At 35.3% G+C, this 26,151-nt stretch overlaps 1 protein-coding gene, 1 non-coding gene and 1 pseudogene across 2 annotated transcripts in view; 1 reads left to right on the top strand and 2 right to left on the bottom strand.

Moving 5' to 3' along the window:
* Positions 1-3,303: 3,303 nt before the first annotated feature.
* On the bottom strand, positions 3,304-3,377 carry Trnat-agu (transfer RNA threonine (anticodon AGU)). The gene has a single exon. It is a non-coding gene; the product is annotated as a tRNA-Thr (tRNA).
* Positions 3,378-10,151: 6,774 nt separating this feature from the next.
* LOC125651354 (putative ATP-dependent DNA helicase Q1) lies at positions 10,152-11,111 on the bottom strand (annotated as a pseudogene).
* Positions 11,112-12,513: 1,402 nt separating this feature from the next.
* Positions 12,514-26,151, top strand: part of LOC125654950 (uncharacterized) — a 113,700-nt gene continuing 100,062 nt past the window's right edge. Inside the window, exon 1 of the mRNA XM_056144012.1 lies at positions 12,514-12,574. The gene's annotated coding sequence lies outside the window, so the exon portion shown is untranslated. The remainder of the gene's footprint in view (positions 12,575-26,151) is intronic.

Below are 26,151 nucleotides of genomic sequence, written 5' to 3'. Positions count from 1 at the left end.
TATTATTTTACAGACCCCCCCCCCCCCCCCGTATAAATGAAATGCCAGATTCAGGAAAAGGCAAGCTTAGGTATATATTTGGGAGGTACATCACAAAAAGTCGTTTCCATTACCTGAAACAATCTATGAATAGTTCGTATAAATCAAAACATAGAAATCAAAATTCAATTTATTTTTGAAAGCTAAAATGCTTGACTTGCTTTCTGAAATGTACGCATTTCTTGAACATTCTTCAAAGTATAAAAACACTATTTCGAACACGACCATTCCACACTATAAATTAATGACTAGACTTTTTGACATCATAGGCAGATGCTTCTTCAACAAAAATGGAAACGCAAATATTCATGTCTAGTGATCAGTCATCCAAAAAAATTACTTTGTTAAACACCACCCTGATTCCACGCACAACTACTCTGAAGGTGACATAAAAATATGCTTGGTGTTCTCATTGACAATATTTTGTGGCCTTTGGTGATCAGGTCTTCCACGGATTGTTTTCCTTTGTTAGCTGAGTACTTTTTATACTCTTATGAAGCAGAATGTATTCAAAAATTCATTTACATATATCGACGACGTATTGTTTATTATGAATAATAATTTTGATTCATATGTCGATTCAATCTAACCCCGTGAACTCGAAATAGAGGACATCACAGAGGCGTCCACTTCTGCTTCATACTTAGATGATTTATTGAAAGTAGGCATTAACGACAAACTAACATACATTGTAACAACATACGGGATCGTTTCGATTCTCTATCACCAACTTCCCATACTTATGTAGCAATATTCCTTTATCACCTGCATATGATGGTTATATTTCTTAACTGATTCGATACGCAAGAGATTGTTCTGCGTAAGGTCAGTATTTAAATCGAGGCAAGTTACTGACAAACACATTAATGGTGCAGGCGTTTCCACAGTATCATTTAGAGTCATTTTTTGCACATTCTATGGTCGTTATAACGATATAGTTCGTCAATACAACCTAACTTAGGGTCAAATGCTGTTTGACTTGTTTCATACCGATTGTTAGGTCGTTCTTGGCACACTGATTTTGACTACGGATAACTGCGTTTACCCGATCAGGATATAGGGCTCACGGCGGATGTGACCGGTCGACATGGAATGCTTACTCCTCCTAGGCACCTTATCCCACCTCTGATATATCATGGGGTCTGTGTTTGCCAAACTTTCTATTTTGTATTGCTTACACGGGTTATGAGACTGATCACTGTTCGTTATCTTCACCTTTCATATACATGTTTTCAGAATGAACCTGCCTCATCTTCAGCACATTCAGAATCATCCTTGTAGTTGTACTTCTGGATAGCCAAAGAGAAACATAGAATCAAGAACACGAAAACCTACAAAGCTTAGGTTCACAAAGAAAACATGTAAACAAACCGATAAATGTAAATTATAATGTTCTCTGTGTGAAAAGAAACATAGATACGAAAACCTACAAAGCTTAGGTTCACAAAGAAAACATGTAAACAAACAGATAAATGTAGATTATAATGTTCTCTACGTGAAAAGAAACATACATGTATATAGGTGGACTTTGTAGAATGCAAGATGAAGATAACGAACAGTGATCTATGTGACAGTTGCTACAATTGCCAGTGTCTTAACATATCTGTTGATCCCTAGATAGGAATTGAACAAGAAGACTGGTATTGTTATCTTTGTTTGAAATAACGAACATTCAAATTTTTCAATGAACTTTCTACACTTAACAGTAATTAAGTTACCAAAATTACATAGTTCTTAGTCTTCTTCAGAAAATTTTATTGAGCATTGACTTGAAACTGTATGCATGTTCAATAATGTATTTATATCGGATTCATTAATGTCATGAAATGTTAGAGAAATGTCAAGTATGTTTCTGCCTTTGGTCTTGCAGAATGTTTACCAGCATTTGATTTTGTTGAGGCCGTTGTCTGACAAAGAATGATGCTATTTATTCCGGTCCTGCACTCATTGTAGTTAAGTTTAGTATTTCTACTATGATATAAAGCGCACTGCTGGCAGAAAATGTTCTCAATTATGTCACTATTAATTAAATTCCAATTTTTAACTTAAGGAGGATCCTTTCTTACAAGTGACATGAACCCTTGGCATGTGAAATCAATGCCTTTTCTTGTTTCCATGGTAATTAATGTTTTTTCATCATCTTGTAAATGTTCACTTCCCAAGCCTTAAAGTAGTTTTAAACGTCAGTAAATGAATTCAGTCTTGCATCATTGATGTCCTTAATAGGTCTCGGATCAGTAAATAAAAACATCATGGAGCTTGTGTGCTTCATAAATTGAAGCAGCATTCAGAATCTGACTGTAGCAAATCATTAAATTCAACATATCTAAATCAAGTGTGTCAAAGGCTAACTTATCTCACATTTTGTTGGCATTGTGGGGAAAATGTGTTCACCATCCAGTTTATGGGGAACTCTAAAACCGTTTTTGCAGTCCCGCTGGTATGCATCTATTCACATTTTCCAAATTACAAACTGGCCTTTTACTGTGATGACTGGACAAAAACCACTGCTTACAGCACTCTTCCTATTTTCCAATAAAATGAGATGGATTCATCAGGGAAAGCATGGTTCTAGTAGGGTTATTGTAACATTTTGCTCAAATTTTATACTTAACTTAATTTTTTTTTCAGGGAAGTTCATTTCGACATATGCCCTGCTATTAGAACCATCTAAGTTAGACTGAATAGGCTGTGATCCTGATGTATGCGATGCATCAACACACGTCCAGAATGTAAGAAAAATGTCAGAAAGTGGTGCCTGGGTGTTTGGAAAATTGGCAAAATGTCATCTGAAACCTCTGAGACCAGTAAAAACAATCTGTAAAACATGGTTGGCTAGTTCACATTCAGCCTTTCTTGTATTGAACACTTACATTTGTTGGACACAATTCTCACTGTCGGTAAGACTAATAAACTTTGTGTTAGTTTTAGTGTTCACAATTTGGAGATCCTCTTGTATCGTCATTTCATTTAATATCAAACCACCATAGCATCCCTTTACGGTTAAGTTTCGAGATTTGGCCACAGTATTCAGTCATGGTATCACGTCACAGAATATCACATATCTTTGACGAAGTGTATTTCTCCATATTTGAAGTAAATATTCACATGACAAATGTAACCATATGTTCTGTGTTAATTCTCTGTATGGCGTTGTATCTATATTGTACAGATTTGTAGTTATATGCAAATGAAATCTTTGTCCCATATCATTCATGTTTGCGTTGTATTGGAAGTGTAGTATAGGAGAGAGGAGAAAATCTTTGGCTGGACCGGGAATCGAACCCGGGACCCCTGCATTACTAGTCAGGTGCTCTAACCACTGAGCTATCCAGGCCGATATCCACGGTCCGTATAGCCCTAATTACTACATTCCTCCCTCCTTAAACAGTCTTCGCCCTCGAATACACATAACCCAGATTCTTTTCGCCCCTGACAGGACCTTCACCTGCAAGACCAGGGGTGGTCAACGGCACCAAATGTAGTATAGGAGAGAGGAGAAAATCTTTGGCTGGACCAGGAATCGAACCCGGGACCCCTGCATTACTAGTCAGATGATCTAACCACTGAGCTATCCAGGCCGATATCCACGGTCCGTATAGCCCTAATTACTACATTAGCAATGATTTGTGAATGTATCAATTTTATCTTATTCTGCTTTAAATTTGGAGTCCATATTTTTAATTTTTCAAATGTTTCCCCTTGTTGGAAATTGGCAGACATTTTCTTTATCAGATATTTTAGACTTGCAATGGTAGTTTTTTGTTTCTAAAACATTTTGACAATTTCAACATGATGATAATCTTGACCTTAATTGAGTAAAATGATGTCAGTCTTTGATCTTAAAATTGTGAAAGTCTCACCATCTTGCTTACAAATCTCTTTGGTGCATTTTGATCTTTTTTGTATATTTATTTTCATTACTTGATATATCATACCCTTGACATGGACGAAATACTTTCATACTTCGGAATAATGCTGGAACAGAGCTTATATTGGACTCTACCTCATATGAAATGTAAGGTAAAATACAATAAATTTCTCTATCATCTTCACATATTGAGACTATTTCTTCTCAAAGAATTTAACAGCAGAAAGGAACTCCTCCCATTAAAATGAATATTCAAAACATGTCCAATTGCATCTGTCTCCATCTTCAAAACAACCCATGGGGGTCCGAGTTAGAATACGTCCTCAATACCCCTTGCTTGTCGTAAGAGGCGATTAATGGCGCGGTCCTTCGAATGAGATCACAAAAACCGAAGCCCCATTTTACAGCAGGTGTGGCAGGATAAAGAACTCTCCCTGCTCAAAGACCGTAAGCGTCAAGCATAGGCCTAAATAGTGTAACCCTTCACCGGCAGTGGTGACGTCACCATATGAGTGAAAAATTCTCAAGAGGGACTTTAATCAATATACAATCAATCAAAACCAACCAATAGCTTGGCACCATGTTTTCTATACCATGAAATGTGAAGATAACGAACAGTGATCTATCTCATAATCATCAAATGATACTGCAGTTTTATCAGTGTAAGAAGCAAGAACAACATTTCCGTAGCCAGTATCTGGTTTTCCATCTACTTTCCTTCTTGTTGTGGATCTCACAGCGTTACGGAAAAAATTTGAAACTAATCTACTGAAACTCTTGGGATCTTTTATTTCCTGAGTTCTTTCATCTTCTAAAGTGTTACATATCTTTTCAAGACGCAGGTTTCCAACAGCAACTTCTTTGATATTTTCACTTAACCTTCAGTAAATAAAACTTATCAAGCCCTAATTTCAATGTATACGTTATGTAAATACATCGATGTTTCACAAGACCTAAGATCAGGGTCATTACACAATATACTTCTGCCTTCCTGTCAGTGTATATCCTCATTCATATTTTTTTGAAAATATATTTACTTGTGCTCTTAGATAATACATGTACATGTACCATCTTATTTCCATGCCTTCATTGTTACAAATTTCATCGTAATTTTTCTATCAGAAGAGGACATTTTTGTTTCAATTAAGAAAATGTTATGTAATTTTGTGTGAAGTCCACTGGCATCTTCATATATATTTTTCGATGATTACAGCCACATGGCTATTTAAATTTACATCCATTGCCAGGTGTCACCTTCTGAAATTTAGTAAGTAATCTCATCCACATTATCTGAATGAGAAACGCTTTCTGTGTACAGGTAAACATTCACCGAAAAAGCACTGGACTGTAAAATGGACAATAAAAAAGAATACGAAACTGATCCCAGTTTCACACAGCTGCCACGGAATCGTCCAAAGATATATTAAAGTGCATCTTAAGGTAGTTCATTATACCACAATTTTATCTAAGGGCTTGTTCAGCCACGTTTTATGAAGTATGATTTCACCATCGAACGAGTGACACAAGCTCTCAATCATTTTCAATGATTTTTTGTGATTTTTCTCGGAATGATAAAAAGGTGGTTTGTTTGCAAAGAAGGGTTTCTAGAGTCCAAATTTACTGTGATTTGGTGCATAATATGAATATCTAATCTAAGATTATCTTATGACATATTTTTCTTTATAACAGTAGTAGGATCATCGCCACCAGATGACAGCGTTTTACAAATATATGTAACGATAATTGTTTACCTATCAAATTTACATGCAGATAATGTAAATAATGTAGATAATTTACATGTAGATAATGATGCATGTTAGGATTGTATCATAATATTTTGTTGTTACATAGCAGAAAAACGTAAGATTACCTGTACATTTCTTTAAAAATAGAGATAGCCATAATGTTCCCGTTTCAAACAATTTTAAGATTGTCTTTAGATATGGGAGTTTTATGAAAGAGCTAGGATAGGAGGTTTTTACAATTTTCTGCCTGCGTAGTTCCGTTTTTAACGTAGTATCTGGGTGTGTTTACATTTCAAACAATCTTAAGATTTTCGTTAGATATCACAGTTCTGTGAAACAGGTATGAAGGGATCTTATGACTAATTTTGTCTAAAGAGTTTTGTCATCAAATATTTCATTTTTGAAACTAGACCCTGATCATTACATCGGGGAAACCTGCACTGTCACACTTGAAAAGTCCTTTGTGATATCAAGTTGCAGTCAAATATTTCTGCAATGAATAACAAGCTCTTTATATTTTATTCATACTTTTAACCTCAACCCATTATTTACGCTTGCAATCTGAAATTCGGAAAACCGTTACCTGGTCACAGGACGGGGAAATTACAAATGTCACGAGGAGGAAACATACACTATTTTCCTCATATGTTTCACGTGGTTAGTAGTTTACGTAGATATTTTGTATAGACGGAATATCCCATAGATACTGCATTCGGTGTATTATGATTTTTTCTTTGTGTGTTCTTTCTTTTTTAACGTTCAATTTGACTACGATCATGACTTATAAAATTGTCCTAATCTTAAAGTCCCAGTGATATTTCTTTCTATCTTTTCGGCAAAAGAATAATACCCGAGTTTACCCCTACCTTAACAACATGTTTTTTACCTGTTGCTTGGAACCCCATGCAGTTACCCTTTCCCAAATTTAGGTGGAAACACTTTAGAAAACTAAAAAAAAAGGCACACATTGTAAATAGTCCCTGTCTTGACACGCTTACAAGCGTATCATTCCAAAATATTGCTAATTAATAAGCATAATAAAGTTTATAAACGATAAAGAAAAAGTAATCTTTCTAGGATCCACAATGTACTTTTTTGTGTACCAAAATATCGACAGCAAATACAGAAGCATTGTGTATGTAACAGGGTTTCTCCCAACAAGAATGATTGACGAAAGACCTGTAAGGTTCAGGTCTCAATATATTTATTCGGACACAGTGATGGAATAGACAACGTATCTCTAAAGATAGCCCTGAAATATGATTAAACAACGATATAATACTAACTTAACAATCAAAGCCTATGCTAAACGATATTTAATCTTACTGATTTTCATCAAGATACATTTATCATTTAAGGGATTGATTGATTGCTTGATTGATTGAAGTTTTCAGCCACACTCAACAATTTTTCAGTTATGCGGTGGCGCCCAGTTTTTATTGGTGGAAGAGAGAACCCAGATACAATGTACCTGAGAAGAGACCGCCGATAATCCGAAAGTAAACTGGGAAACTTTCTCACTTACCGGTGCGAGCGGGATTCGAACCTGCGCCGACAGAGGTGAGAGGCCGTGTGATTTTGAGCGCGATGCTCTAACCACTCGGCCACGGAAGCCCCTCATTTAAGGGAGATAACTCTAAAGATACATCATTTTGCAAATAATTAATGAAATAAAACAACAATATTGTCATAGTCTTATATGGGAAGAAGCTTCCCTCAGTAAATTTACAGCTCGGACAATATTATCAGGATTCAAGGATTGACTCTATAATTTAATAAAGTACCATGCATGTACAATGTAAAATCACTTTCATAAATTAAACTAAATATCTAATTGCTCATTCTGAACAAAGCCATCAACTACTTTTGATAAGCATTAAGTTTACGTAAACTGATTTATATCATCTTACAATATAGTAAATATATATAACTGAATTCTTAATCGAAATAATGAATAATTTTGACTCATTCCTTCATTCTTTCAGTCATTTAGTAAAAGTGCAAATGGGAAGTTTATATTGCAAATATACAGAAGGGACTTTTAATTAACTAGTAGCAACAGGAGTTAGTATAAATATGTTACTTACCAGATATCAAGGATTTTCCAGTCTGCTGTCAGTATTAAACTCTTTCTAAAAATCACGTCTATTCAAATGTCTACCTAGCTTCTGAATAATATTAATACTGCTCAAAACTGGCGGTAAAACTATAGAACGGAGAAAACCAACTAAATGCAACTTGACAATCACTGACCAATAAAAACCCTTCATACAAAATGACCACACTCAGATCCATGACCAAAGCCCCAAGGTATGCAAGGCGAAGATAACGAACTGTGATCAATCGCATAACTCCCACAAGCAATACAGAATAGATAGTTGGGCAAACACGAGCCCCTTGACACACCAGAGGTGGGATCAGGTGCCTAGGAGGAGTGAGCATCCCCTGTTGACCGGTCACACCCGCCGTGAGCCCCATATCCTGATCAGGTAAACGGAGTTATCCGCAGTTAAATCAGTGTGCCAAGAACGGCTTAACAATCGGTATGAAACACGTCAGACAGCATTTGACCCAATGCGAGGTTGTATTGACGAACTAGATCGTTATAACGACCATAGAATTTGCGACTTCAATCGAGACTGTTGAAATCCCTGTACCATCAACTTGTTTGTCAGTAGCTTACCTCGATTTAAAAACTGACTATATCCAGAACAAGCTCTTGCATATCGAATCAGTTGAGATATATAAACACCATATGCAGGTGATAATGGAATATTGCTACATAAATGTGGGAAGTTGACGATGGAGAAGCTGAAATCATCCCGTTTGTCATACAGTTGAGTTGTCAGTTTGCCGTTAATGTCTACTTTCAATAAAATATCTAAGTATGAAGCAGAAGTGGACGACTCTGTGGTGTCCTTTATTTCGAGCTCACGGGGATATATCAAATCGACATATGAATGAATGCTACCATTGTTAATAGACAAAACGTCATCGATATATCTAAAAGTCGAATTGAAGGTCACAGCGAGAGATTTTTTCTTCTCACGTAGAAGTTTTTGAATAAATTCTGCTTCACATCAATATAAAAACAGGTCAACTAACAAAGGAGCACAATTCGTGCCCATGGGAATTCCAACACACTGTTGGAAGACCTGATCACCAAAGACCACGAAGATATTGTCAATGAGGAACTCTAGCATATTTTTTATTTCAACTTCAGAGTACTTGTGCGTGGAATCAGAGTGGTGTTTAACAAAGTAAGTTTTTGAATGACTGATCACTAGATATGCATATTTCCGTTTTTGTTGAAGAAGCAACTGTCTATGATGTCAAAAAGTCTAGTCTTTAATTTATCGTGAGGAATGGTCGTGTATAGTGTTGAAAAGGCATAGGTTTTAATGCTATTGATTTGGGGAAAAATCTGTGATTTCAAGTTTACTAAAAGTTCTTTAGAATTTTTTAGAATCCACATTTGATTAACACCACTTCTGGCATATGTAGTCGCACAGTAAGTTGTACATGTACCTTTGTGTAGTGGTGTAAATAAAGGGGTGGATCTAAGATGTAAATATGTATGAATATAAAAACATATATTTGTCAGTAATGGAATGTCAAAACTTAATACTATTACATGTATCTTTGAACATAATGAAACTGGACAAAATAAGTCAAAATATAGTACAGACGAATATGTACTAATCAGAAAGATAAACTCAGAATGGTAATTGTGCGTTGATTCTGATTTTTTCCATTCATTATTTCATACGTTGTTGGTCTAGAAGGAATGACCTGATTATTCCTTGTTATAACTAGCGCTATTGTTTACTGGATAGATATTCTATAGAATTTGAAGACCACTGTAACTCCCCTGTAACTGGAACTTAACTTGTTTTCAGTTCCTCCTAATGGGATGCAGGTTATCGATATTTAAATGTAACCGGTTGTTGTTGTTATTTTACATCCCGCGTCTGATTGATGCTCAACGAAACAAAACAATCGGACGACTGGAATCAAATATCTCACAATTTGCAAATGCAAGAAATTTCAATGCTGCACAAAGCACCGGATTTTACCTTTAAAGCAGATTATAGCGTTACGTCAGCAGCACAGGATTATTATTATTGTTATTATCATTATTTTTAAGGCCTTTCGTTTCCAACGGAAGACCTATTGTTATTATAAGTTTGTTTATTATTATTATTTTTTTCGAACAGTGATCAATCTCATAATTCTTATAAATTTTGTGCACGGGATTGTACGCATATGCATCCACCGATTATCGTGAAATTTTCAAAAAATTTAAATTCATATTAATCATATCAATGATTAGATACGATAACTTACATTTGAGAATTATAGCAATAAATAGTATATTATTTTAAAAACTATGTACACGATACATTGTATTCATTTAGTCCGCTCATCCGCTTTATAACTTATCCAGATTGGGACTCGAACCCAAATCCCTCGTGTATTCCACAAGTGCTTTACCATTAAGCTATCCAGATTTTTTTCATAAAGCTGACGAGTTTCAAGAGACAATGAAATGAACCAATAAATAACCAAAATATGAATTGTAAATTCATTGAAGGCTGTTGAACATGATATTGGACTGCCTTTGACAACTGAGAAGCTCCCATAAGTCTACGTGCAGTTTCCACACCATAACCACACCACTGTATCTTGCAGTATACAATTGTCAATGGAAAATCATCCTCCGTGAAATAAAGCTGGAGTAAAAGAGGCTTAAACACAAAGTTGTAAGTCTCCTGCGCAGTGTTGGTTCTTCCTACAGATGGAATTCTCTGTTTCACAGATATCATGACATTGTCATTGAAGATAGGGATATAATTTAAGAACACTGCATTCCTCATTCCTAGGTTTACTGAAATTTCTCTTTGAGATTTCCTGCTTGCTGTCGCAGTTATTGCAAGCATGTGTATACTGCTTGGGAGATAAGACCGTAGATTACAAATAATTTTGAAATCTGGTCTAAAGTCTTCTCCCCAATCTAACACACAATGAGCCTCATCAATAACAACATAAGATGTGTCAAATGTCTTAGCAAACGAACCTATTTCCTCACCATGATGCATTACATCCTCAGGATGACCAATTATGTATTTGGTCTTGGTCGAAAAAGCCACTCACTGATTACTTCTAGCCACCCGACAAGCAGCCAGTCCAAGTTTGGACAGTTCTTGTTCAATGATAACATTTAGGGGAGCAATGAATATCACAAGTGCTTTTTTGTTACAGGCATAGTACGAAAAATATGGAAGAATTTCAAAAATAAGAGATTTGCCATAGCCAGTTGACAATATTGCAACAATGTCAGATTTGGTTACACAATTAATACAGTCAATTTGTTTAGATTTCAAAAAGGCATAGTTTTTCTTGAAGTCTTTGTTGAAAGAAGCCAGAGACAATTTGTTTTTCAATATCTTTTCCATGTCAGATCTGAAATGAAATTTAAACACTGGAATTTAAGGAATTTCGATCTACGTTTTGTGGTACACTATAATATTAGACTTGTTGTAAGATATATACCATATGTATCATCATTATACCAGGTCCAGTCCAAAGATTATATCTACCTACGTAGCTACTTATAGCTACATAGGTATTTAAACCTACTCCAGGTAGCTATTTTTACCTACTTTTTCCTTTACTTGCTTTTCGTGGCCAAACACAGGAACGGCGCAATATGGTTTGTACCAAATTTCTTGATTCACTTACACTTACGATGAATATCATAACAATATTAGACAAAAAATGGTTACTTTCTAACCTTTTAAATTTGCATCAATAACAGCACCCAGTTTCATTTTCTAGGAGCTTAGGATCAAAGCTACGTGATAAAAAATCTAGAATGTCTTACAAATCTGTATTAATTTTAAAGTTTACCTTCAAGCATTTTTGACATTAAACCTTTTTGGGGCAAATTTTCATGCATTTCCTCTGCATTCTCCACCCTCATAAAGTATTCAAATTTACACCTCAAATTTTGCCGTGCACATGCACAACATGATACATAAAATGACTGACCTGTTTAGAAGATGCGCCTTAATCATTATTTATTTATATTTTCAAAACTAAGTAAAAGTAGGTAGAAGTCGCTATTTTAAGCAGGTTTAAATACATAGGTAGCTATTAACAGCTACGTAGGTAGAAATAGTTTTTGGACTGAACATGTATACTGCAATATTAACTACATAGTATGTTGTAGCAGGAAGGAAATTGCATATCAATATTCTACATTACAATTTCTGTTCCTCTAATGATTTGTTGTGAGAGATATATCATCCTTATACATGTGTAATATTAACTACATAGTAGACATTCAGATAATGAATCAGAGGAAATTCGAGCTGACAAAATGGAATTATGAAGCAAACCGTGCCAGGTCTCTGCAATATATTGGGTGTTTTTGAGAGTATGTGACCTAGGCTAACTTGTTAACACATTTTTTTTAGCTAAGCCATTCCATTAAAATAGTTTATTGGCCGATTATCATTAAGTGAAGTTTGTAAACAATGTATAAAAACTGTCAAAATTTAAAAAAAATAGGGGATGCAGTCCTCAAAAATCTACGTTTTGTGGTAGAACACACCCCCTTTCAACGTTTGCAAGCCTTCTTTTCATAACGGCTGTAAGCAGTACCACACAAATCGAATTAGATCGTCCACGTGAAAAATCTCACCTATTTCTCCATGCGGAAGTCGCCATTTTGAAATGGCTACGACGGTTACCTGACCTCAAAACGAGTGATCAAGGAGTGGCGGGGGCGGGAACCAGACTAAGACTATCGAATGAAATATAATCTCGATGCTCCCGAGACTTCAACGCGAGCTACCTGAGTCCCGGTGAATTTTCTACCGGGTATGGATGTGCTATAAGGAATTTCAGTGTGAATGTAAGTATCAGTTAGAAGTTATGGTATATTGTGCTTTATATCTTTTCGCAATATATAGATCTACATATCAATGCATTATTTTCCAAACGACATCAACTAATAAAGCTTAAATAGGAAATGGGAAGGAAGAGTAATTGTCCTTAGATTTGGACCAAGGCCAACTTTGAAAGAACTCTTGATTATCTTGAAAAAATATTGAGAGAACATATCTCTATTTCAAAATGCCATATTTAAATTTTAATGTTGCAGAGGGATTGTATTCAATTTATCAAACACTGACATGTTGCATACAATTTATCGTTTTCATGCAGAAAATACTATAGTCTGTTTCATGTTTGAGGTATATATGTATGTAAATGTACATGTCACAAGCAAAGAAAGATACATTTTAAGTATCTTAAAACTACTAAACTTAATATTTCTTTGGTGGAAACATAATCCTTTTCCTGATTTAGCAGTATAAAGTTAATTTATTTTATAAAGACAGTAAATTTTATTGATTAGATCTATTGGGGTGGGGGTGTATACCACCCATTCATAATGTTTTTGAAATGTAAAGATTTCCTTAATTAAACCCATTAATTCACGCAGCACACCTAAGAAATTTAGAATGAATGAAAAGTACATGACATGTATATTTGTATGATAATCATTTGCTACATATGTAATGACAAATTCCAACTTTTCCTTATATGATATGATTTTATGACAATTATGGATTTTTTTCAAAGTGGAGGGAAAGCAACAATAAAGGAAATTAAAGCATGACTAGCTAGATCTAGTACAATACATGTATACCGTTGCCACATTATATCTTATTATATAGCTAATAAATAGTCTATTATATAATCGGCGTAAAATCTAGAGAATGTTAGCGTTCAATATCCTGAGAATTTATTGAACTCTAACTTTGCATAGGGTAAATTGTGTGCGCCCGAAACATTCCGAGTATGAACGTTCAATACTGACCTTACGTAATGACGTAAACAAGCCACTGACGGGTATAATTTTGAACAGTTAAGAAATACATACTGATATTGCACACTTTCACCTTAGATGCCGATATTGATGAATTCTCGTCTATTTTGGAGTATTTTGAGTGAAAAGGGATGTGATTTAGCAACTAAATACTTTAGCTATATAATAAAAGGGTCATTATACCCGCACTTTCTAAAGAAAGTTTGGGTATATTGTTGTTACCCTGTTCCGTCCGCCCGTCTGTCACTTTTTTTTATCCTCAAATTCCTCCTTCGTCTTAAGAGTAACCGAGTGACCTTTTGGAAGACGATTGGTGGTGTCCTGTAGATGTGCAATAAGGTTTCAGAATTTTCATTTTTCACCCTGGGGACGAAATGGGGGTAAAAAAAAAAAAGACAATTGTATACATACATCTGTTTCCCAGAATTCCTCTTACATTTAATACAGTAGTAAAACCTTCTTTTGGAAGATGAATGGTGGTGTCCTGTAGATGTGCAATAAACTTTCGGAATGTTCATTTTTACACTGGGGCCCAAATGGGAGTCGAAAAACGACATTTTTCTAAAAAAAAAAAAAAAAAAAAAAAAAAAAAAAAGACCCTGGTTCCCTGAACTCCTCTTACATTTTACGCAGTACCCAAATTATCTTTTGGAAGTTCAATGGTGGTGTCCTGTAGATGTGCATTAATGCACATTGGTAAACATGTGAATTTACACATAATACAATGTATGTGTGTACCTAAAACAGGGAGTGTGGTATGTATATATAATACAGTGTATGTGTGTACCTACAACAGGGAGTGTGGTATGTATATACATGTATAATACAGTGTATGTGTGTACCTACAACAGGGAGTGTGGTATGTATATATAATACAGTGTATGTGTGTACCTACAACAGGGAGTGTGGTATGTATATATGATACAGTGTATGTGTGTACTTACAACAGAGAGTGTGGTATGTATATACATATATGTAACAACGACAATTCAAGATCTTATTAAGTCAGCAAATTAAACATCTTGTGTATGATATATTTTTTAATAACACTGTGAGATTCTGTGACTGCGGTGTTCCAATCCTAAATAGGGAGGACTTCTAACAGCTCTCTTTTTAACCAAATACTTGTATTTTAACATTTAGATTAATAATGAAATCACCTTCTAATTCCATTCAAGTATAAATTGTCTGTTAGTCTTTTAGCTATTTCATACCTGTTAATTTCTCATACTGTGGGTTGTAAACTTCACCCTAGTTTTCATTGGTTTTGTTTCAATCTTTCTTTCACGCTGTAGTCTTTCTTCCCCGCTGCATCCCCGTGGGAATCCGGGTTAGAATAAATCCTCAGTACCCATTTGCTTGTCGTAAGGGGCAACTAAATAGCGCGGTCCTTCGGATGAGACTGCCAAAACCGAGTTCCCGTGTCACAGCAGGTGTGGCACGATAAAGATTCCTCCCCTCTCAATGGCCATAAGCGCCGAGCATAGGCTTAAATTTTGTAATCCTTCACCGGCAGTGGTGACGTCTCCGTATGATTGAGTGAAATATTCTTGAGAGGGACGTTAAACAATATTCAATCAATCAATCCCGCTGCATCTCTTTAGGCTCAACACTAATCCGCAGGATGTCAGTAAATGTACGAACTTTCACATAAACTTTTCCCATATGCTTTATACACACCGGGCTCGTTCGCTTTAAAATTTAATGTGATACATAAATGAATACATTTATTATGTACTTTCAAATTCAATTCGATCTCTTCTTTTTCTTTATAAGTTTGCGGGCATTTATCACACGATATACCGGTATGCCCGGAAACATTCCGGCCCGCAAACATTACATCACAAGCCGGAACTACGCCGTTTTTTGTGTGTATTTCATCTTTCACTCCGTTAAACCAATAAACTAAAGAAAATATTTTTAGTTTCTAAATGATATTGAAAGTATATAATGAAAAGGTTATAGACTTTGCACTGGCGGATTTAGAGGGGGTTGCCCCCCCCCCCCCCCCCCCCCCTAAAATTTACAAATCATTGCGTAATATAAAATAGGTAAAATATAATCATATCTATAATAATTGATTCTAAAAGGTGAATGTCAAAATACATAAAGTCCCTAACTCTGTCACTTTCAGGAAACCCTGCACAGTTTGTTTACAAACGAATGTGATTGTGGAGTCATTTTTTTCCATGCTGAAAATCTACAATGAAATACCGATAAGTTATAGCAGTCAATTCAAGAATATTTCAAAACAAAAAGCAATGAATTAATATGTAATCTATTATATCTATCATATTTTATGTGAAATCAGTAAGCACTTTCCCTTTCATGCACTCTCACATTGATCCCTGTGTCACAGCGACAACATACAATTATTTCACATGACAGCCACTTTTAAGAAGGTCTATATCAAGGGTTAAAGATGATATACCATATTTATAATGTGGCTAAAATATTGCTGAAGTTGTTTGGGGGAATATTTTATCACTTACAATATTTTACATAAGTAGGAGAAATAAGCATCATATATTGCTCTAATACTGTACACGCATATTAATGAATAACTGTATAGAGATTTCTAGCTGAATATATATTTTTCCATTAGAAATACTGGTATGCGTTTCTTGAGAATTGTTTATATATACCTTGGTTTAATTTTTTGCGGCCCCTCCCTCCCCAAAATCATGCATTAATTGGTTATTATAATTTTAAAAAATATACTTCTTATTTCAAAAACGAGAAACATCTGTTGAGGCAAGAGGCGTAGTATGTGATGAAAAGAGGTGTGTTTAGGGGAGATTCAAATCCAAGAAATACAAATAAATGGCTTAATGACGAGCAAATAAGTTTGCCAAGGAAGAAATTTACTGATGATAAATTCTGCTTCATTTGAGTAGTGTTGAAACAGGTGTGTTTCTGTTGGTAAGAGGGGGTGTAACTTCACCTATCAAGGCTAATTATATGGTCAAATTTGACTCTTAAAATCACTAAAATTCAGGAGCCCCCACCAGGGCTTTGCCCTTAACCCACTGGGGGCCTTAGGATGGCCCCAGACCCCCTACCTCTGGACAAAATTCCACGCCCCCCCCCCCTCCCTAACCAGAATTCCTGTATCCAACGCTGCTTTGTATGGGAAAAAGCTCGCAAACGCGGTCCGTCTACGCGCCAAAAAACTCGGACGTCATATTTTCCCATACAAAATCTATAACTTATAACAATGTTATATGTATACAATATTAAATTGCATATGTACCGGTATACAGTTTGACGTTACATGTAAATGTCAAATATATACACGTATTTACATATAATATTATGTTTAGCAACTGTTAGCTATATTTAGGTTATTACCATTATCAGTGGCGGATTTAAGGGGGGCGGGAGGCGTCCTCCCCCCTAAAATTTTCAAATTTCAAATTTAAGGTAAATCGTGGTATCTTGTTTAGAAAAATGTACTAAACGATAACGGAGGCAATAATTTATTCCACTCCCTGAAAAATAAATGACACATTCTGTTGATTTCATGAATTACTTTATTGGGGAAACTTGTTTTGTTTTCAAAAACCCTTAAAGTTTGCGTCATTTTGTTAATTTCATCTGATACAAAAATGATAGAAAATACTACAAATGATTAAATAGGAGACGTATTTCATGCCCTATAAAATCCAGGAGCTTTCGGGGGCTTCGCACCCTGGGCCCTCAACAGGACTTAGCTCTGGACCCACTGGGGGCCTCATGGCGGCCACCAGATCCCCTGCCTCATAAAGTGGCGCCCCGTTACCACAATTCCTGGATCCGCCCCTGATTATATATCTCGTATTGTGTAACATGATTGTATGCCAACATGCTTGGTGAATCAATAAATTGAATTCTAGGAGCTAAAAAATAATGTCTTGTAGATGTGCAATAAGGTTTCAGAATTTTCATTTTCACCTTGGGGCCAAATGGGGAACGAAACCAACATTTTTTTTTATAACTCATCTTACATTTTATGCGACAGCCAAATCATATTGTAGCTTCTTCCACACATACAGAGAGAGAGAGAGAGAGAGAGAGAGAGAGAGAGAGAGAGAGAGAGAGAGAGAGAAATTACATGTATATATGGGGGAATATATCGAAAAGCGGTAAGGGGTGGTCCAGAAAGATGATCTGCAAACTGCACTATATCTAATCCTATGATTCGATTAAAATAAATTCATGTATTTTCCAGTGCTCATTAATCTTTTATTCAATTTCTACATGAAAAAAGAAATGGCATACAAATTGAATGTATGTTGAAAAACTACACCCCTCCCCCTCCCCGGAACCCCAACCCCTCTACTACTCTAGATCCACCTATGGGACAGAGATTATATTTAAAGGCAAACACATGCGTGCGGATATTAACTTATATCACAAGCTCGTGCATTTTTACAATACAACGAACAGTGATCAATATACGTAAGCCGATAGGTGCCAGGGTATAGAACTAATATTCATTTAACTGGCGGCCGCCACTTAATTTATGTGGCGGCCGCCACTTAATTTAACTGGCGGTCGCCACTTATTATCTGGCGGCTGCCACTTATTATCTGACGGCTGCCATATAAATTAACTGGCCGCCATTTAATTTGTCTGACGGCCGCCAGGTAATTATATGGAGGCTGCCAGTTAATTTAACTGGCGGTCGCCACATAAATTAACTGGCGGCCGCCACTAAATTTAAATGATTTATATGGCTGCCACCAGTTATTCAACTCCTCTCTCTTTCTCTATCTCTCTCTCTCAAAATGAAAGGGGTGTAATCCCTCCCCAATGCTTGATAATATGTATGTGATATATATACAATTAAGAACATTATATTAGTGTTTTTCAATTGTACTGTTAAATACGTAGAATCTCGGGGCTGACCCTCCATTTTTTTGACAACGTTCAATTTCTGTTATTTTCACATGCAAACTAAGTTATTTTCACATGTGAAATAAGATTAATTGGCGGATTGGCCCCCACCCCACTCCTTTGGTGCATGGTAGTAATTAATGGTAAAAATGTAATGAATGAACTAATAAATTGAAGGATGAACGGAACCCTCCCCCCTCTCCCCCTCCAATTTAGGACTACGAAGTTTGGGCGAAATACATTTTAGGTTCCTTTTCTGCTTGTCAACAATTGTAGAAGACAATTTCTCCGACGACTGTCTCTACACTTTGAAAAACGATGCTTCGTGTTTGCTTACTAGTCTAAATCTTTCCAAAATAATATCACTCAGCGATACGAATTAAATTGGTTTTGCAATACACCGGTTTCGAGATACACCCGAGTTATTTCCCTTTGGAGAAATATCGTGTATAGTGAGGCGCGAAACAATTTGTTTACACGCGGGAGTGGGACTAATATTCATCACTGCGTAAGTGAATGTACTCAGTAAGTTTCTCTTACACTGTTAGATCACCCGAATTCGACTGATACACAAACTAAGTAAGTTATAAGTATTTAGGGAGTAATTAAAAACAATTCTTATCATAGATTCCGTTGGTAATAAGTACCATATCAAAGACATTACTTGCAAATATGACATTGTTTTTATGTTTCCACTTTAGTAAAACATTTCTTTCGATAGTATTTCGTATTTCCCACATTTACACATTAAAAGAGAAGCCGCTTTTAATACATTTCATCGTTTTTCTCGCTGACTGTAGGTCCACTCTGTCCCACTTAGTCATTCAAAGTTCCACTAAATGCACCTCCTACACAGAAGAGTTCGTATCTCGAAACTGGCGTATTGGAAGCCGCCATGTATAAATTAAATGGCGGCTGCCAGATAAATAACTGGCGATCACCAGTTAATTCATATGGCGACAGCCAGTGGCGACCGCCATTTATTTTATATGGCGGCCTCCAGATAATAAGTGGCGGTCGCCAGTTAAATTAAGTGGTGACCGCCACATAAATTAAGTGGCGGCTGCCAGTTAAATAAATGTTAATTATATTCCCTGACACCTATCGGCTTCCGTATCAATACCATAATTTCTATAAGCAATACAACATATCTATCTATATCTCTATTTGTTTATCCACCCATCTATTTTCTATCTACAGTTTGTGTATCAATATTTATCCCCTGAAGAATTAAGCGAATGATATAAGGTTTACTTTCAATCAAAATCGATGTTTCTGTATGTACCTGGCTTGGGTTTTTTCTCTCGTCACATCACGTGAGGTGTATGTGCATGGTGAGTATTTCTATATTGTTTTATTACTACCACGATCCAGTAGAATAAAAAACGAACTGTTCATCTATAACAAAATTATCACGTAAAGGCATTCTATATAAGATACCATATCTCGAATCCTGTGTATGAAAGTTTCTACAAAGTCCTTGCTAAGTTGTGTTATAGGTTACCTGGTGGATCAATCTAATTTTAAATCAGACTTCTTAGATCCGCGCCGTATACTCTGCGCAAGAAGAGCTGACATAACCCGACTAGGAGTCATGTTCATTTAAACTTTATGTTAGCCAATCAGCGAGTCACCTATGAAGTCGTCGGTGTTCACAATTTAAGGTGACTCCATACTCGCAGTTTTATCTGATACAAGTTTGAAAAGTGTATTTATTTCCATTCATTAGAGTTAAAACTAACAAATTATCAAATAAAATACATAGGTCATCACACTTTTTAAGATGAGAGACGTACATAAACAGAATCATATATCACCGTCAGAAAACTGCTATTTTCCATAAACAACGTTATCAAATTTTCATAAAAACTGGTTATGACGATATAGTAACATTCATGACAATTTCATGAAACTATATCTTCACAAAAATATATAAATGTCTGTAAAAAATAAAGGAAATCTATCGCATAATAGACTTGATAAATAAATCAATAGAAACAGAGTTATTGCCCTTGGATTCAATACTTTGACATGTATCATTGATTATTCCTCTATAACTTAGACTTTTGAAATAGTTTATTTCTAACAAGATTTTTTACATTAAGTATCGGAAAATACTCCAGCAAAATTTATGTTCCTATCATACATAAATCTAAATAAATAATTGGTTTTGCAAAATCTGATGACATCACAGGAGGGTGGAATTACTTTAAGGTATTCCATGTATAATGAAAGGATAATGAACAATTTTGAAGGATTTATATCAACATAAATGTTTATTGTTAAATAATGATGAAAGTGAAGCAGATGAAATTCACATGACTGGTAAATGATTAGAAGCTGACTTTTTTGCACTTAAGACTTTTTGGAAGAGTTGTCTGCCCTTTGTAAAAATAAAAAGAATCTAATTTTCTGAAAATGTGTGTGGTCAATGATTAATTTTATTTCATATTTTCACTAAGAGAAAGTGTTTGTAACTTTCTACCAAGAGATTTGTGTGAAAATATAATTTCTTTTGAAAATATTGTAATAAAACATGTTTTCCCCATATACTTCAATGAAAATGGCATTCTCTCACCAGAGGGTGTTACGCTACGCTCCACAAAAAAGTGAAGTTTGCATAGCGCGCCCTCTGGTGAGAGATTAGGAAAATGGATGCGGTTCTAGATGTGATGTCACAATGCACCCTTTACGTCGACTGGCGTTATTTTGCTCGCGTTAACTAAATAAACCATTTTGAAAACTATTCAAATCGTATCCCTATTCATACATAAATCACATTTCACAATTAATTTAATTTGGGTGTATTTTACATCTTACGATAGATAGGCATTATTGCGAAAGTTTAAAAATCTTTATGTGAGAATAAACAAATTTCTAGTGTGGAATATGTTGACGATGCTACCGTTTGAGCGAGCGCAGCTTCATGTATATACATATTTTGTAATGTTCATGCTTTGATGATGATTAGGTTAAATTTAAACAATATCTATTTGCCAAATACTCATTACATGAATTTTTCCGAGGGTTTTATATTAAAACAGGTATAATACATGAATGTGATTGAAATAATTTCAAATTTGTAAAACTGTGTTTAAACAGCACTGCCTTTCAATATAATAAAAATTCAAAAATAAATCGATAAATAAAACCATTGGGAATGTATTTGCGCGGCTCCCCTCCCACGCCACCATGCGAACCTATCTAATTTTTAAAAAAAATGAAATTCATATAATCCCCTTGTAGCAATGGTATGTTCCAAAAGAGAAAATTAGAATTTTTTTTTATAATATTGTACATAATCCTAGTTGTAACACAATGATGAAAATTTTCAGCACTCACATATAATTATTGAATAAAATAGCAACATCATTGATTTAAGCCCCTTTCCATTGTTGTTGTGAGGATACATTAATTAAGATTAAGTCACAAAACTAGAATTCATTAATGATTTTTCAGTAGTAAAATAGCAAGTGGCATGGTTGGTTATCATGAAGGAGGAGGGGGTGTCATCGTGGTTTGCATTACCGGACATGTTAAACGGAAATGGATTCAAGCACTTATTACTTTTAGTAGCGGGAAAAAAAACCAAAGATTTTTTTAAAAATGTTTTCAATCCGACCAAATTCCATCGAGGTTTTTATAATTTTTAAAATAGCACTAATTCAGTACCTGTGCTCCCTCACATATTGCATTCTAACAATTTAAGTTAGCCTCCCCCTTTTCTTGTTAGAATAATGAATTCTTATTGAGAATTTAATATTTTAATCAGATATGTGGTTTGCAGTCGATTATACACGATTTGTATTCGATGCCATATTACGTATACCTAATGTTTACGTATATTCCATATTGTTCCGGTAGTATGACTTTTACAAATGGAAATATTTAGATCCGCCACTGTCAGTCTTATTATGACGTACGTCAAAACGTAAACATGACGTCACACATCATCTTAGCCTGCCTTTCATAAACATTGCACTACATTTCGCCTGAATTTTAGAGCTAGGAGACCACAAGATTAGGATGATAATCCACGTAAGTTCATAATCATAGCGAGCGCTGGCTCGTACTGCGAGCTCTAATGACTAGGAAATGTTTTTGACGCCAACCCCAGAAGTAGTCTAGGTCACCTACACGTTTGTCAATGCAGTGTTCTACGAGACAAACGTCTAGGAGCATTCTACGATAAACATTTACACTCCATAACGAGGCTTATCCGAATTCTGATAAAGCAGCTGATTGGTTGATCAATGCATAACGATGACGGATGCAGTCGAACAGAAGATAAACAAAGTTTTATCAGATTTAAAAATCGAATTCTCACTGAAACCTTTACAGAAAGAGTGTTTACTTAAATTAGCAAATAGGTCAGACGTGTTGGCAGTATTACCAACAGGCTATGGGAAATCGCTATTGTATACGATTCTACCGCAATTAATGTTTGAAGAAGACCTGCATAGTAATACTAGTTCTCGTGAAGTCAGCATAATTCTGGTCATATCGTCACTGGTTTCTCTAATGAAGGACCAAATTTCGAACTTCCAAAAACTCAACGTTTGCTTTCTTTAGAACAAGCGACACATAAACTGACATTTGGAACAACAGTTGTGGTCTTTGTTTTCTTCGGTGTCGCTTTCCGTTTTTCGATAGCGCCCCCTCGCGGTGTAATATTTTTAAATAGAACGCTCCAAGGCGTTTGAGTGGGAAGTCAAAAGGCTTGTGTGACCTAGGCTACCCCAGAAGTCCCTTGTCAAAAATGGCTGAGATCTCGCAAAGTCACACCTTGGAATATGATTGTGAATTTACGTGGATTATCATCCTAATCTTGTGGTCTCCTAGCTCCAAAATTCATTGCACCATTATGCGAAATGTTTAACGAAGTGCAATGTTTATGAAAGGCATGCAAAGATGGTAATTGTGACGTCATGTATATGTTTTGACGTACGTCATAATAAGACTGACAATGGTGGATCTAAATATACGTACTTGTTATTTACATTTGTAAAAGTCATACTACCGGGACAATATTGAATAGCCTTATACGTAAACATTAGGCATAGTACATAATATGACATCGAATACAAATTATGTATAATCGACTGCAAACCACACATCTGATTAAAATACTAAATTCTCTATAGGAAGTTATTATTCAAACAAGACAAAAGTTAAATTCTTAGAATATGTGAGGGAGCACAGGTATTGAATTAGTGCTATTTAAAGAATTACAAAAAATCAATGGAATTCGGTCGGATTGAAAGCATTTTTTAAAATCTTTTTTTTTTTTCGCGACTAGAAATAATAAGTATTGAATCCATTTGCTTTTAATATGTCAGGTAATGCAAACCACGATGACCACCCCCCCCCCTCCTCCTCCCTCATGATAACCAACCATGCCACTTGCTATATTAACGACTGAAAAATCATTTAATTAATTCTACTTTTCTGAATTAATCTTATAATTAATGTATTCTCACAACAACAGTGGAGAGGTGCTTAAATATGTTGCAATTTTATTCAATAATTATATGTGAATGCTGAAATATTTCATCATCGTGTTCCTACTAGGATTATGTACAATATTGTAAAAATTGTTCTAATTTTCGTTTTTGGACCGTACCATTGCTACATGTGCAAGGGGTTTATCATATGAATTTCATTTTTTTGAAAATTAGATAGGAGCGCAAGATGGTGGTGGTGTACGTGGTGATGGTGAGGGGGTGTGTGATCCGCGCATATATGTGCATGCCCAATAGTTGAATTTATCGATTTATTTAAAATAATCATCATATTGAAATGCGTTTTATGTTCCAAGGCAGTGCTGTTTACACAGTTTTACAATTTTGAAAGGTTTGGGCATTTTTATTATACAATTAGTAACTTGAAAAGATTGAGAGTAGAAAAAAGGAAAGTAGAGGCAGTCGACTGCTGAGAGCATACATTTCAGAACATTTCGCGTGTCACAGTGAAGGCAGGAGAAATGAAATGTATATATAACATAAAAATATTTCAATCATTCATGTTTTAATGATTTTTTATATAAAACCCTGGGAGAAAACTAAACATGAAGCTGCGCTCGCTCAAACGGTAGCACCGTCAACATATTATTCCAAGGTGTGATTTTGCGAGATCTCAGCCATTTTTGACAAGGGACTTCTGGGATTGGCATCAATTTTTTTTCCTTGTTAGAGGTTTAGATTTAGCTCGAATTATTTCCCGCGCTCTAATCGTACGAGTCAGCGCAAAGCGCTGGCTCGCTGCGCTCGCTAATATACTTCGTGGTAGAGATTACGAATTGCCGGGAACCGCCTAAATAACTACCATTGTTTGTGTGGCGCAATCTGACTGGCTGATAGTTCTTATGAACATTCCAAGCGAAAGGTCATGTTGACATGATCCCCTATGGCGTTATGTCAGTTCCTCTTGAAGCGATTGTGAGCGTATCTTAGGATCTGATTTTAATTAGATTGCCGGGTGGATGAAAATTATGTCGATATGGCGATTGCCTTGGCGACACAATGCAATTTGACTTAATTTATCAAAACATAAATCATTCATTCGTATGTACCTGGATGTCTTAATATTTCGGACAATCTCAAGATTTTCTTAATATATGATAGAAACAGCTAGGGTGGGACCTTACGGAAATGTTCTGTCTGAAGATTAATGTCATAAGATAGTTAAACTGGGCTCTGATCAGTGGGAAAACCAACATTGTAACCCATTAAACATTCCTTTTGGATATCAAGTTATAGTTAGGAATTTCTGCAATGAATAACAAACATCTCATATTTCAAAATTCTTTTACCTCAAGCCATTATCTACGCTCGCTATATCAAATTCGGGAGAATTTTAGGGCCATAACACTGAAACGATAAAATGTCTCGAGAAGGAAACTGAATAATCTTATGGGTTTTACATTCGGTGTATGTATTATTTTTCTGTGTGTTTTACTTTTTTTTAAAATAAAGTTAACGTTCAGTTTGACTGCGACTGTGACTTCTAAAACTTTCCTAAACTTAAAGTTACAGGGATATTCACTTCTCGAATGGAGTATTTGAATGATACTGGAGCTCGCTTGCCCTTTTTTATAACATGAAATTGTTTATCTGTTGTCAGAATCACCCTTTCTATAATTTTCTAAAGTGTTTCCACCTAAGTATGTGTATGTCATTAAAGTGTAATCTATTGCTAAGTATAATCAGTAAAGTCTATAAACGACTAAGAAATGTAATTAATTTAAGAAACATTCCCCATAACTGTATACCAAAATATCGACAGCGAATACAAAATCATTGTGTATTTTTGGAAACAATGTAGCTGGACACTATAACATTAATAAGATATCGTAAAAGGTACAAACATGATAAAAGGGATCAAAATGTACAAACTATATGCAATATTTGTATTTAACAAACGCCCAGGGCACAGAAGAATGTGTACTGTTCAGAAACTCATAGTAGTCATTTTACGCTGATTCTTTTCAATTAATTATTTCATACCTTTTTGTTTTCTAAAAGGAATTGCCTGATTACTCCCTGTTACATTTAATGCTAGTGTTAATGGATATATTCGATAGAATTTGAGGACAATAAAGCGTGTTTTCATCAAATCCCGAAATCGGACTTTACAACTCCCGATTGTTGTAAGTTGCTATTGCACGTTATTCAGGCATCAGTAGTCTTGAAATGTTACCGCTTTTTTCAAGCGTAGAAATA

This window comes from Ostrea edulis, chromosome 7 (genome assembly GCF_947568905.1).
Source record: "Ostrea edulis chromosome 7, xbOstEdul1.1, whole genome shotgun sequence".
Lineage (NCBI taxonomy): Eukaryota > Metazoa > Mollusca > Bivalvia > Ostreida > Ostreidae > Ostrea > Ostrea edulis.
The sequence above is the reverse complement of the archived record's forward strand: the minus strand, read 5'-3'. Positions and strand labels throughout refer to the sequence as shown.